This window comes from Stomoxys calcitrans, chromosome 5 (genome assembly GCF_963082655.1).
Source record: "Stomoxys calcitrans chromosome 5, idStoCalc2.1, whole genome shotgun sequence".
In the NCBI taxonomy this organism is placed as follows: Eukaryota; Metazoa; Arthropoda; class Insecta; order Diptera; family Muscidae; genus Stomoxys; species Stomoxys calcitrans.
This window is the reverse complement of record NC_081556.1, coordinates 55,673,943-55,686,872: the sequence shown is the minus strand read 5'-3', so window position 1 is coordinate 55,686,872 and position 12,930 is coordinate 55,673,943. Positions and strand designations below refer to the sequence as shown.

At 42.2% G+C, this 12,930-nt stretch overlaps 1 long non-coding RNA gene across 1 annotated transcript in view; it reads left to right on the top strand.

Annotated features, from left to right (window-relative positions):
• LOC131997656 (uncharacterized) overlaps positions 1-12,930 on the top strand; it is a 312,520-nt gene that overhangs the window by 259,375 nt on the left and 40,215 nt on the right. The gene's annotated exons all lie outside the window — the stretch shown is intronic.

Genomic DNA, 12,930 nt, shown 5'->3' with positions numbered 1-12,930 from the left:
TCCTTTTTATAGGCTTCATTTCGTTGTAAATCGTAAAAGCAGCCAGCAGCGACGCCGTTGGCCATTATAAAACATGGCCAACGGCAATCGTTGTGTTGCTCTTTTGCAGCTGTAAGTGCCTAGCATTTGATCCATGGTATCAACGCCGCATTTGTTGGCGTTGTAATCTAATAAGGCATAGGGCTTCCGCTTCTCGGTTTGCTCGTTAACGAGGCAGATGTAGTGCATTGTGGAGAGCACGTTGACCACTTTATTTTTTTTCGGCACGTATGAGCATAACGATATATCCCCCTCGTTGAACCCAAATAATGTACTATTGATGGTGCGCTTCGCGTTCTTCTTGAACTCCTGTGGAATGAATGTTTTGTTGTAGCGCACTGTATCAACATATGCGGTCTTCTCCTCAACAAGATACGCGCCAAGTCAAGAGTGGTAAAGAAATTATCCGCGTATATAGTACGGCCAGCATCTAAATATTTTTCCACAAGATCCAGCACTACGTTCTGCCCTTGGTTTATCTCCCGTTGTTGGTTTGGCATTTTTCCAGAATATAGCATTCCCTTCACAGGATAATAACTCTGTGAGTCGCATAACCACCATACTTAGCTGGCTTTGACGGAATATATTGTGTGAAGCGGGTGCGGCCTCTGTAAGGGAACAACTGCTCATCAACTGTTAGTGCTTCATGAGGAGTGTAAGCTGCTCCCAAGTTATGTTGCAACATTTCCCAAATATCGTCAATAGCCGCAGTTTTGCTGTTGATGAGTCGCTATTGTCGAGTGTTTCCATTGTCGAATCGAAAAAATTGCTTCCTATAATTCCATAGCTGGTTCATGGTTTGATCTTGTGAGTCCAGCATACAAAAGAATAGCTACAAAGGCGTCAAACTCTTTCACCGTCACTGGCTTCCACTCCTTTTTCTTCGTGGGATTCGCCAAATTCCATGCAGCTGTAACCTCCCTGCCTTTACGATTTCTTTTACGTAGCACTAAGTGTATTATTTCCTCTGTCATGATTGAACGCATTATTGTATAGGGGTCGTGTTTATTACCTGTTGGTCCGGATTTCTTTCTTCTGAAGTCGACCACGTTATGATAACGAGTGCGTGATGTTGGTGGTGCTTTTTTACTCCATTGGGTGCCATCTTTACCAATATAGTAACTTTCATTCTTTTCCTGTCCATCATTTTCTTCCTCTTCATCATCAGTATCTTCATTTAGCTCGACGTAGCCTTCAGTTTCGGCATCTGACTCTTCAGCATGTTGGTATGTGCGATCTTCATCATCCTCAACTTCATAATCCGATTGGCTTGATTTTTTTCCAAAAGATGCGCAACAAAATACTCTTGGAATACAAAGTAACTTTGGGGGTGGGTTGTAGTGGCCGAAGTAGGAGTAATTTCAGTTTGAAAAGGCAAAAAGGTCCCTTGGGACCTTCTCACTCATCGGAGGGATACACGCGTACCACGTTAAATGTTATCACACAAAGAAAGCAAAGCGAAACAAATCAAAGAGAAATATTTTTTAATCATCGAACAAGTTTAGAAGAAATTTACTTTTAATGTGTTTTTTACCATATATATATATATATATATATATATATATATATATATATATATATAATAATTAAGATTCCATCATATAATGGAGAACGAACCACATTGAGGTTTTAAACCAGAGATGAAAAACGGATTGCAATTACACGCAAACTTTACTATTTAGCCTCCTTTTTTTTGCATTCATTGTTTGTCTCGAGAGAACAAAAATATTTTGTTTAAAGTTAATTAAAGTAAATATATATATTTTTTATTAAATTGTTTTTATTGTCAAGTCTATTGTTTTTAATTTTTTTAATAAATTAATAATAAAAAATATATTCAATGTGTGTTTTATTTATTGAAGAATTACGAAGAGCAAATTGACTTCTTATAATAAGGTAGGTTAGGTTGAAAAGAGGAGAGAAATGAACATACACCTAAGCTTATGATCATTGCGCACTGTAAATGCTAAATACTAACTTCGAAAAATCTTAGTCAGGAATTCCGTGCTATTAAAATAAATTGTTCTTCATTCCACGCCCCTAAGTAAGTAATAGATCTCCGGATCTCCTCATAACATTCTTGTCGTCTTACCTACGGTTTTACTGTCGCCCACAGTGGTTCCCAAAATCTGTAGGTTAGGTTAGGTTGAAAAGAGGGTGCAGATATTATTCCGCCCCATGCCACTATGGACATACACCTAAGCCAGTAATCGGCTTGTTGTGTGCTCTAAAAACAATAAAGTAACCTGTAAAAAGAAAATTGATGCGTTTTCGCTATTAATACGGCTCCATGCACCGGTTACACCTCGCCGACACCGACCGATGATGAAGGCGGTTCTGGCAAACCGAACAGAACCAGGGCCCGGGGTTCTTTTCAATCCCGGCACGGACCAGAACCGTGCGGAGAAGGCACTCCGGGATGTGCCTCTCCCATGACGAAAAAAGACGAACACTTACACTGAGGCGGCAGCCCTTGCCGATGAGGATTCCATCGGGTCAATCCGGTGCATACAACCGGCTGCCATGGGATTGCGATGTTGGTATGTTGTATTTGAGTCATATTAATAGCGAAAACGCATCAATTTTCTTTTTACAGGTTACTTTATTGTTTTTAGAGCACACAACAAGCCGATTACTGGCTTAGGTGTATGTCCATAGTGGCATGGGGCGGAATAATATCTGCACCCTCTTTTCAGACCGATACATTTCCGATCTTGCTCTGGCCTCACTTCACTACGGGAGTGTAGTCATACTGGATATGTCGCAAGGTGCTGTGCGAACATAGCCAGCAGTGGGTCACAAGCGTCGTCATCGTCGGACTATGTGACCCCCCTGACCTCTCCCCTACGGCAATTTACGCAACGGCAGCATCCTAGCCCACATATTGCCAGGCCAGTAAGTGTATCGTTCTTGCAGTTAAACTGCAACGGACTTCGTGGCTAGATCGATGAGATTGTGGACTTTATGAGTCGGAAGAGCATATTGGTCGCAGCGATCCAGGAGACAAAGTTGACCAACACCTGCAGCTTGCACATTTGTCACGGTAACAATGTGCTACGTAAGGATCGCTCAAGGAATGGAGTTGGGGGATTGGCCTTCGTAATACATCATTCAGTGCAGTATAGACCTATCTCGCCTGCGCAAGACGCTAGTGACCCCTACATGGAATGCATGGGGGTAGCAGTCAGGTCTGGTACTGCCGAGATAGAGCTATACAACGTGTACATACCGCCGGTTGGTAGCTGTGTACCGATTAATGGCCAGGCTTACAACCCCGACATAAGTGGGTTGCTATCTGGCCATAATCGTCTGGTTCTAGGGGACTTTAATGCGCATCACACGTCATGACATTCTCCCGTAGGTAACGACCAGCGTGGCATAGCTTTGGCAGAGCAGATTGAAAGCTCCACGTTTTGCACGGTGAATGAGGATGCCCTCACTAGGATTACGAGGAGGTGCAGCAGCTCGCCAGACATCTCCATTGCATCCCCTGATCTCCTGAGTGACGTATCCTGGCAAGCCATCATCTCTTTGGGGTCAGACCACCTCCCCATAATTCTCACCATCGACCGACCACCCGACTTCATAACCTCTGAACGCCGTACGTTTATCAATTATAAGAAGGCCGATTGGACTGGCTTCAGAGAGTATACCAATCGCCGCTTCAGTGAACTGCCACCCCCCTCAGATGTGCTTGTGGCCGCAGCAGCCACTCGCTTTATACCATCATTAACGCAGCAGCCACTCGCTTTATACCATCTTCTTATGCACCGGTGTAGGCAAACTGTGGGCCACTGTTAAGGCACTCTCGAACCCCGGTAGACGGGATGACAGGACCTCAGTCACTTTTGGCGAGATAACCGTGACTGATCCGAAGAGATGCGCCAGGTTGTTCAACCGTCAATTTATTCTGCATCCTGAGAGAGACTGGCCAAGGAGAAGAGCCATTTGCCGTATTCGTGGTCTCCGAGCCGATGAACAGCCAGCACAATTTACCGTGGGCGAAGTTACGAATGTCATCTGTGGCGCCAAATTTTCTAAGTCGTTGGGCCCCGACGAAATCTCTACATTGATGTTGAAGAATCTGGATTCACCTGGAGTTGAGTACCTTACCACCACATAGTTCCCGATGTCTGGAAAATAGGCAGAGTGATCCCGCTACTGAAGCCTGGAAAAGACCCGAGTTTAGGGGAGTCGTACAGACCGATCTCCCTTCTCTCATCAGTGGCAAAGACGCTTGAGGCATTACTCCTCGCCGAGCATCCACATGGATTTCGGAGACTGCACAGCACAACAACAGCTTTGCATGCCATCACCGTACACATTTGCCGTGGCTTCAATCTGCCCAGGCCATGTGATAGTACGGTCCTCGTGGCACTGGACCTATCGAAGGCATTCGACACGGTCAGATATGCCAAATTATTTGAGGACATCGCCAACACGTCCCTCCAGCCAGGCTTGAAACGATGGGTGGCGAATTATCTGTGTGGTCGCCAGTCATTTTTGGAATTTAGGGATATCGGAAGAAGAAGTCGAAACACCGTAGAGTGAAACAGGGAGTTCCCCAAGGTGGGGTGTTATCTCCGGCACTGTTTAACCTCTACCTATCCTCCATTCCACCCCCTCCAGACGGCATAGAGATCGTATCAATTGCGGACGATTGTACGATCATGGCATCAGGCCCCCACCCATTGATGACATCTGCGATAGGTTGAACGTCTACCTCAACGAGCTTGCCTCATATTTCGCTGCAAGAAATCTGAAGATATCCGCCACCAAATCTTCAGCCACATTGTTCACTACAAATACGCGTGCGGTGAATACAGAGCTGACTGTGATGGTCGATGGAGAAATGATTCCGACCATCAAGTGCCCAAAATACTTGGCGTCACATTTGACAACTCTTCCACATTCTCCCCATATGCCACAGCAATCTGCGATAAAGCCAAAAGTAGAAACAAGGTCCTCAAGTCACTTGTTGGCAGCACTTGGGATGCAGACAAAGAAACCTTGTTGACCACGTACAAAGCAATTGGCCGGTCTATGGTAAGTTATGCAGCGCCAGTGTGGTCTCGTCAACTCCGAGCTGCGACGGGCTGTTTTCTCCGTTCTCATGTGGACCACCTCCATCAGAAGACAAAGATCCTACCAGTGCGAAGACAAAACTATATGCTCTCCAAGCAATACCTTCGCAGAAACCATCCAAATCATCATCTTGTGGATAGATATCCACCGCCCAGAACCCTTAAGGTAGGTCTACATGACCTGAACCTCACGCTCTAGATCGTGAGGTTCAGCGCTACAAGAGAGAACCTGTAGATCAAGCGGCATATCAAGCGGGTCTAAACAACACTCATGCAGACACTGAAGCAGATGCGGTAATTGGCTACCGGGTGAATGCAGTCCTTGGAGAACGTCCGCCACCCATTGCACCCGAAGAAATCGACCTCCCCCGGCAAACTAGAGTAGTTCTGGCTCAATTACGTTCCGGCAGATGCAGCCGCCTCAATTCCCACAGAGCTAGGATTGATGCCGACGTGTAAGATGTATGTTCCGATTGTAACCAGGGACCGTACGATACACGTCACCTGTTTAACTGCCCGGCCAGACCCACTCGACTCAGACTCAGATCCCTGTGGACGCACCCCATCTTAGTCGCTGAGTTCCTGGGTCTCGACACTCAACAGAATCAAGCAGACGAAAGATAGAACACAATAAACTAATATGGTTGAAAAGTCTTCTAACCAAAGACGAAACGCATCCTATTGTGGTTGGTGTGTGTTGCTATACTTGGCCTTCCTTATCCATTTGCATCTCCGATCATATAGCTCGTCTCGAAAGAGAAACAAACAAAAAGAAAATTGTTAGTTAGGAATTCCGTGCTACTGACAAAATCCTTAATTGTTTTCATTACCACTCCACTAAATTGGTTCATGTCTGGTATTGTGTCTCCATCTAAGTACCGGTATCTGTTGGAGATCGGTTTATATGGGAGCTGTATCAAGCTATAGATCGGATTCAGACCATATTGCACACGAATGTTGAAGGCCGGATGAGAATTGCGCTCTCTAGAGGCTCAAGAACTCTAGCTCCCAGATCGGTTTATATGGCAGCTGCATCAGGTTATGGACCGATTTGGACCATACTTCGCATAAATGTTGGAAGTGATACCAAAACACCACGTGCAAATTACAGCCCAATCGGATAGGAATTGCGCTTTTTAAAACGCTCAAGAAGTCAGAACCAAGATCGGTTTATATGGCAGCATATCAAAACGTTACCGATTTGGCCCATTTACATTATCAACCGACCTACACTAATAAGAAGTATTTGTGCAAAATTTCATGCGGCTAGCTTTACTCCTTCGAAAGTTAGCGCGCTTTCAACAGACAGACGGACTAGACTAGTTCGACTTAAAATTTTACGACGATCAAGAAATGTATATACTTTATGGGGTCTTAGACGCATATTTCCAGGTATTACAAACAGAATGACGAAATTTGTATACCCCCCTCCTATGGTGGAGGGTATAAAAAGTACTACGTACACCAGGCGGTGTAGGGTATTATATAGTCGGCTCCGCCTGACTTTTGCCTTTCCTTACTTGTTTATCTTGGCGGCGTCATTAACGCAAACGACCTGTTAGCAGAAAAGCTTCCAGGAGGCCCGTTTTCCGCTCTAGTTATCTTATTGCATTCTTGAGCCGTGTGTAATACACATCCCATAAACTTCCGTCGTTTTACGTCGTGCTCTGTTAAATAGTCTGAGGACCTCTTTCCCAATATTGCGAATCTCCCCGATCGAAGAGGACAACTATCTTCAAAAGACCCCACCAATGCAGTCGTAATCCTGTTGACATTTTCGTCAATGTCTTCTATGCTTGGAGAATCTAAATTATCTTGCCCAAGTCTTCTTCTGAGTAGTCTTCCGGTGTTTGGTCCAGTTGGGTTTCAACTTATTCCGGAAGCTTATCGGATTCGGCGCTGGCCGTGCTATTCTAAACCCAATGTAGCGATGGTCAGAGAAAGAGTGTTTAATGGAGACTCTCCAATCCTGAACCTCATCGATAAGATTTTCCGAATCCTATTAACAAAGGTAGCGGTGCTACCAATATTAAGTTTTAATAGGTCGTTAGTATTCAAGAATTCTGCCAAGGTTTGGCCCCGCTTATTAGCGTTGGTGCTACCCCACGAAATGTGGTGAGAGTTCGCATCACACCCTATTAACACCTTCTTTCTTGCCTGTTTTGCTTTCCTCACCAGTCGTTGCAGCTCCGACGTTGGTGGCGGCGTCGGAAAGTCGAAAGGCAGACAAAGTGATGCCAGGTACGCTAACCGTCTCCCTGTCTCACCACTGTTGCATCCGACGTTGACAACCCTGGGGAAAATATATAATTAAAATTTTTATGACTAAAACCTCAGGTCCTCGCCCGAGAGTACCAGTGTTAGCATAGAATAATTGGTAGTTGATGTGGTTAAGTCCAGAAGCTTTGTTCCGGGTCGTCATGGCTCCTGAATTAAGGCAATATGAATCTTGCCCTTGCTGGTATTCTCCATCAGAGCGTGAGTAGCTGTCTTGCTCCGGTAGAGGTTTATCTGGATGACCTCAATCATTGGTCTCCATTAGAAAGGCTTCTTAGGAGTGGGTGATTGTCTCATAGTCCCTGTGTTCTTTAGGCTGCATTGAGTTTCCCATCTCTACATTGCGTGATGTTTTCATATTAGGATCTTTGCCTATCCTAGTCTTCCAAATCTTGAGAGAGTCGGTAATGTTTTTATCATCGGGTTCTTTATTCAGTCTATCGTCCCTACACTGCCTGATGTTCCAATATTAGGATCTTTGAGTATACTAGTTTTTCAAATCATGAGTAAGCGGGCTTCTTGGGAGTAGGTTATGGTCTCATTGTCTGCTCCCTGTGCGTTAGGCGGCATCCTAGTCTTCCTAATTTCGAGAATGTTGTTAATGGTTCCGTCGTCGGGTCCCTGTTCGTTAGGCTGTGTTGAGTCGTTCTGGCTGGGTTGCCTTGATCTTCCCAGAGTACTTGAAAGCGGTGAGCTCATTTTCTTCTTCAGCGTCATGTCAAACCTTACTGAAGAGAAATGTTAAAAGAGCGGCAAAAAATATGACATTGTTGGGTGTCCCTATCTGTATACTTTTGTAGCGTCCCTGAAAAAACCCTGTAGATGCATTCGGCTTATATAGGGTAAATGAGCTGAATGGCTTAGCCTACAGAAATATATAGTTTACGAAATATTTTTGGGTCAGACGTATGATACTGAATTTGAATTAGTTTCCTTCCATTCATTTCTACACGGTTTTAAAAAGACTTATGACAAATTTGAAAACTGCCATGATATCATTTGAGTGCCTCAAGAAAATCCCAAGTTTCATTTTGAATTGAAGCTACATTTAAAAAATCTTAGTTTTTTGTGCGGTTTTCATTACGTTATTGGATTAATATATTGTAATATTTGCGGATTGTAGACCGTAATGTGGCTATTTTTGATTTGCATTGAAAAAAATGGCCAAATCTGGTAAAGTACCATTTTAGTAACGATGCGCCTAAATGCATACTACAAATATGTTGCTTATGTCACAATTAACCTAAATTGTTCACCATTAATCACAATAGGTCAATTCACAATTGTTGTTTTGTCAAGAACAGGGTAACATAGATAAATTATATAATGATAACACAACTGTAGTGATAAAAATTTCGAACAGAGGGTAGCTTGAGGTCGGATTACTTGATTTATCTACAATCGCATGATGTTCCACTCAAATCCCATGATAGTCTACTCAAAAACTCTTTTGGATTGGTTAAATGTCCCAATACAAGTAGTCCAATTTAATATCAAAGAGCGCTCTTTGATATTAAGTTGGAATTTATGTTTTGGGAAATTTAAGTCGAAAGAGCTTTAGAGTAGATTATCTGCGATATGAGTGAAACATCATGCGATTGTAGATAAATCATAATTTCCGGCCTCAAGCTTTCCCTCTGTTGGAAAATTTAATACTATTGTTGTGTTATCGGAGTGTAATGTGAGAAGGTTCGTGAACTGGCTAAATAGACAAATGGGTGATTCATACAATATCTTAAATATACATTAAAAACCGAAAATTTAGTACTAAGATTTGGCACAATATTTCAAACTACACTATGGAACAAATTATGCCGAAGAAAATGCGAACACATTTCGTAGAAGCAGTACTGAGTAGTAGAGACATGTCGCTACGTCAATATTAGTTTGCTCACTAAATGGGCCATTATCAATTTTGTACAATTTTGTTGTTTTTGTTGTATGTGATTGTTTGCTTTTTTGTATTCTGGCAAAAAATAGAGTCTGTCCGAGTTCGCAATAGTTTAATAGGCATTTTCGCTATGAAAGAAGTCAGTACTAGGCTTCATGATGGGAAATTCCAAATGGGCATGAAGGTATAAACTCAGTAAAACATCAAACAAAATATAATCCCAAAAGCGTTTTGAGTTCTGAGGTTAAACTTTTCTATGGCGCCTTTTATATAACCTTCACCAAAGACAAAAGTATACAATATTTTGCGACATATTCTGAAAAATTCAAATTTGAATTTGTTATACTACATTGAACTTCCCAACTTCCAATTTTTTGTGAAACCTTTCTTTTCTGATATTAAAGAATTTGTATCTTAAATGGTAGTATAATATATCCTTAATTTTGCATCTCATCATTAAAGGCAACAATCTTTTAATGAAGGCCAAAATATCGTTGAAAATCAGGAAATTTACTTTAAGACAAGGACAACGCTGTACCTTAGATAAAGTCACAAGCATGTCTTGCAAAACGGAGCGTCTTTAAATATTGAAATTTAAAGGGAAAGCAGTTCTTTTTTGGAATAAAAAGCGTGATAAGTTTGGCCAGGCCGAATCTTGGAAACCCACCACCATGGATTCTGCTAAATCTGGAGCTATATCTGGTTATATACCGATTTGGACCGTACTTGGCGCGTTTGGCGTTTGCGAGTCTCAGGGTTTGACGATTCTACAGCATCAAAAATGTAGTTAACAGTGGATCGGATTGGGCAGTTTGTAGGCATCAACAGAAGTATAGTTCAACGTAGTGGAGCGAATCTTAACATGGACTCAGCAATAGCATAATCAAATAGAGGAACATCAATATCGAAACAGTTCAGAGGTAGAACAAAAGAAGATATTTATGTTATGAAAGCAATATGTTCAACCGCAGAATTCTTGGGGACAGCTAAAATAAATATCAGAACTATATCTAAATACGTCACTACAGTAGTAAAATGCCTAACACAATCGCGGGAACGTTATGGCCGTTCATTATTTAAAGGTGCCAACAATAACTCACTCGCCTTGTCATGTCCAAAAGCGTAAGAAAGAATAAGAGCTGGAGTTAGAGGACAATACGGGATGACGAGTGACAAAATTTAAGGACACAACATATTTGAATTGCTTACGATATTTCGTTTTTCCTTTATTGCAACTTTCGGTTGCAAAGAAACAAAGCAAAATACGAAAAAATGTTCGAATGCCCGAATCAAAACAGAATAACCCGAAAATGTTGCAACCTCAATGTGAATCCAATTGGAATACAATAAAAATGTTGTGTCTTTAACGCGAGTTATTTGACGGTACGGGGAAGAAAAAGCAGAAATCCTCTCTTGTATTAGATCTTATGCTCTTTGGTCATGTCGAGCATCATAGACACTCAGTATTTAAGTTATCTATTCCGCTGATTGTCCGCCGCTATCGAGTGCTATCTCCAAACAAAGTAGCTACGCAGCTACTTTGTATGAAGCATTCCACCATCCGCCACCTGTGGACGCGCCCTGTAGCTCTCAGCTGAACTTCAAGTTCTAACACGCACACATATAAGAGATTCGTCAATCTGAAATTCGGCGTTTACTGTTTTCTTTACCAGTCTGCATCGTCACAATCTGGAGGAGGTCCTAGCAATTCCGTCAGAACGTCGGAGTATGCCGTGACGGTCTATCAATTGTCAGTCTCCACATGTTGATAGAGACCATTACCAAGCTGTAATCAGCGACATTAGTAAAGGTTCTTAGCTCTGCAATGCTATTGTTTGCCTTAATTCTTTTGGGGATGAGATGTTCACCAGGTATCCGCAGTCAAAGGCAGCCTGCTTCCCCTTTCTGTTATTCCCCCAGCCAAATTAAGAGAGTCTCTCTCCTTATAAGTGAGAGTTTTAGAATCCGTCGTACCAAGCTTCTCAATAAATTTGAGAGCAAGAGACTGTTTAATTTTTCCTCCTCTTCGAGGCGCCTGCTATGTTTTTGCCAGAGAAGACAGAAGGCCAAGGCTCGAACCAGGTGTCTTTGCCAGAAGCACTCCACTGGTCAATGTTTCACTATCAGACAATGTGCTATCTTTAGTCTTTAAAGTCCATTTTAACAGAAGCCTATTTCCGGGCTTAAGATTTGCCGCTCCATTGCAAACAGAAGCCGACCACCAACCGTTTTCCGTGTAATATTAGTACTTAATACGAGTTTGCAGGCACAAAGGATATAAAAGATTTCCGCTCGTCTCAATGGCTTAAACAAAAGTTATAAAGTTTTCCTATAGCATTATTAAATGCCATTTTACATTAAAACAATGCATGAAATTCACAAATTCGCAATTTGATATTTTAAAGTCAAGTCCTTGCACCATCCTGCGTGTTTCATTCCTAAAAGAACTCGCAGTATTTATGGAACATTAATTGCAAATACTTTAATTTAATGACTTTATATTGCCAGCAGTGGTAAATAGGTGCGGTTGCATAATTTGATCTAAGATTCTGCGATTGTAAACTTCTTAAAGTATGCAAAGGCCTGAGGCAAAAGTTTCCCATTGTGACATTCGCAATAAAGAGTCGGATTTTGTGGGGTGATTGTTTATTGCAATATTTTAAATAAATCCTACACCATAACAGTGGCATAGGGAATTTTTATACACTACACCGTAGGATGGAGGTATACTAATTTCGTCGTTCTGTTTGTGACTACTATTCGTCGTCTGAGACCCCATAAAGTACATATACCATGTCCGTCCGTCTATCCGTCCGTCTGTCCGTCCGTCTATCCGTCCGTCTGTCTGTCGAAAGCACGCTAACTTTCGAAGGAGTAACGCTAGCCGCTTGAAATTTTGCTGAAATACTTTTTATTTGTGTAGGTCGGTTGGGATTGTAAATGGGCCATATCGGTCCATCTTTGGATATAGTTGCCATATTAACCGATCTTGGGTCTTGACTTCTTGACCCTCTAGAGGGCGCAATTCTTATCCGATTGGAATGCAATTTTGCACGACGTGTTTTGTTATACTATCCAACAACTGTGCCAAGTATGGTTGAAATCGGTCCATAACCTGATATAGCTGCTATATAAACCGATCTTGGGTCTGAATTTTTTGAGCCTATAGAGGGCGCAATTCTTATCCGATTGGAATGAAATTGTACACGACGTGTTTCGCTATGACTTCGAACAACTGTGCTAAATTAGGTGTAAATCTGTCAATAACCTGATAAGCTGCCATATAAACCGATCTTGAATTCTTGAGCGCAATTCTTATCTGATTTGAATGAAATTTTGAACGAAGGATTTTTATGATATCCAACAACTGCGCTTAGTATGGTTCAAATCGGTCCATAACCTGATATAGCTGTAATATAAACTGGTCTGGGGACTTGACATCTTGAGCTGCTAGGGGGCGCAATTCTTATCCGATTTGGCTGTAATAAGGTTCAAATCGGTTCATAACCTGATATAGCTGCCATATAAACCGATCTGGGATCTTGACTTCTTGAGCCCCTAGAGGTCGCAATTATTATCCAATTTGCCTTAAATTTCGTATGACGGATCCTCTCATGACTATCAACATACTTGTTTATT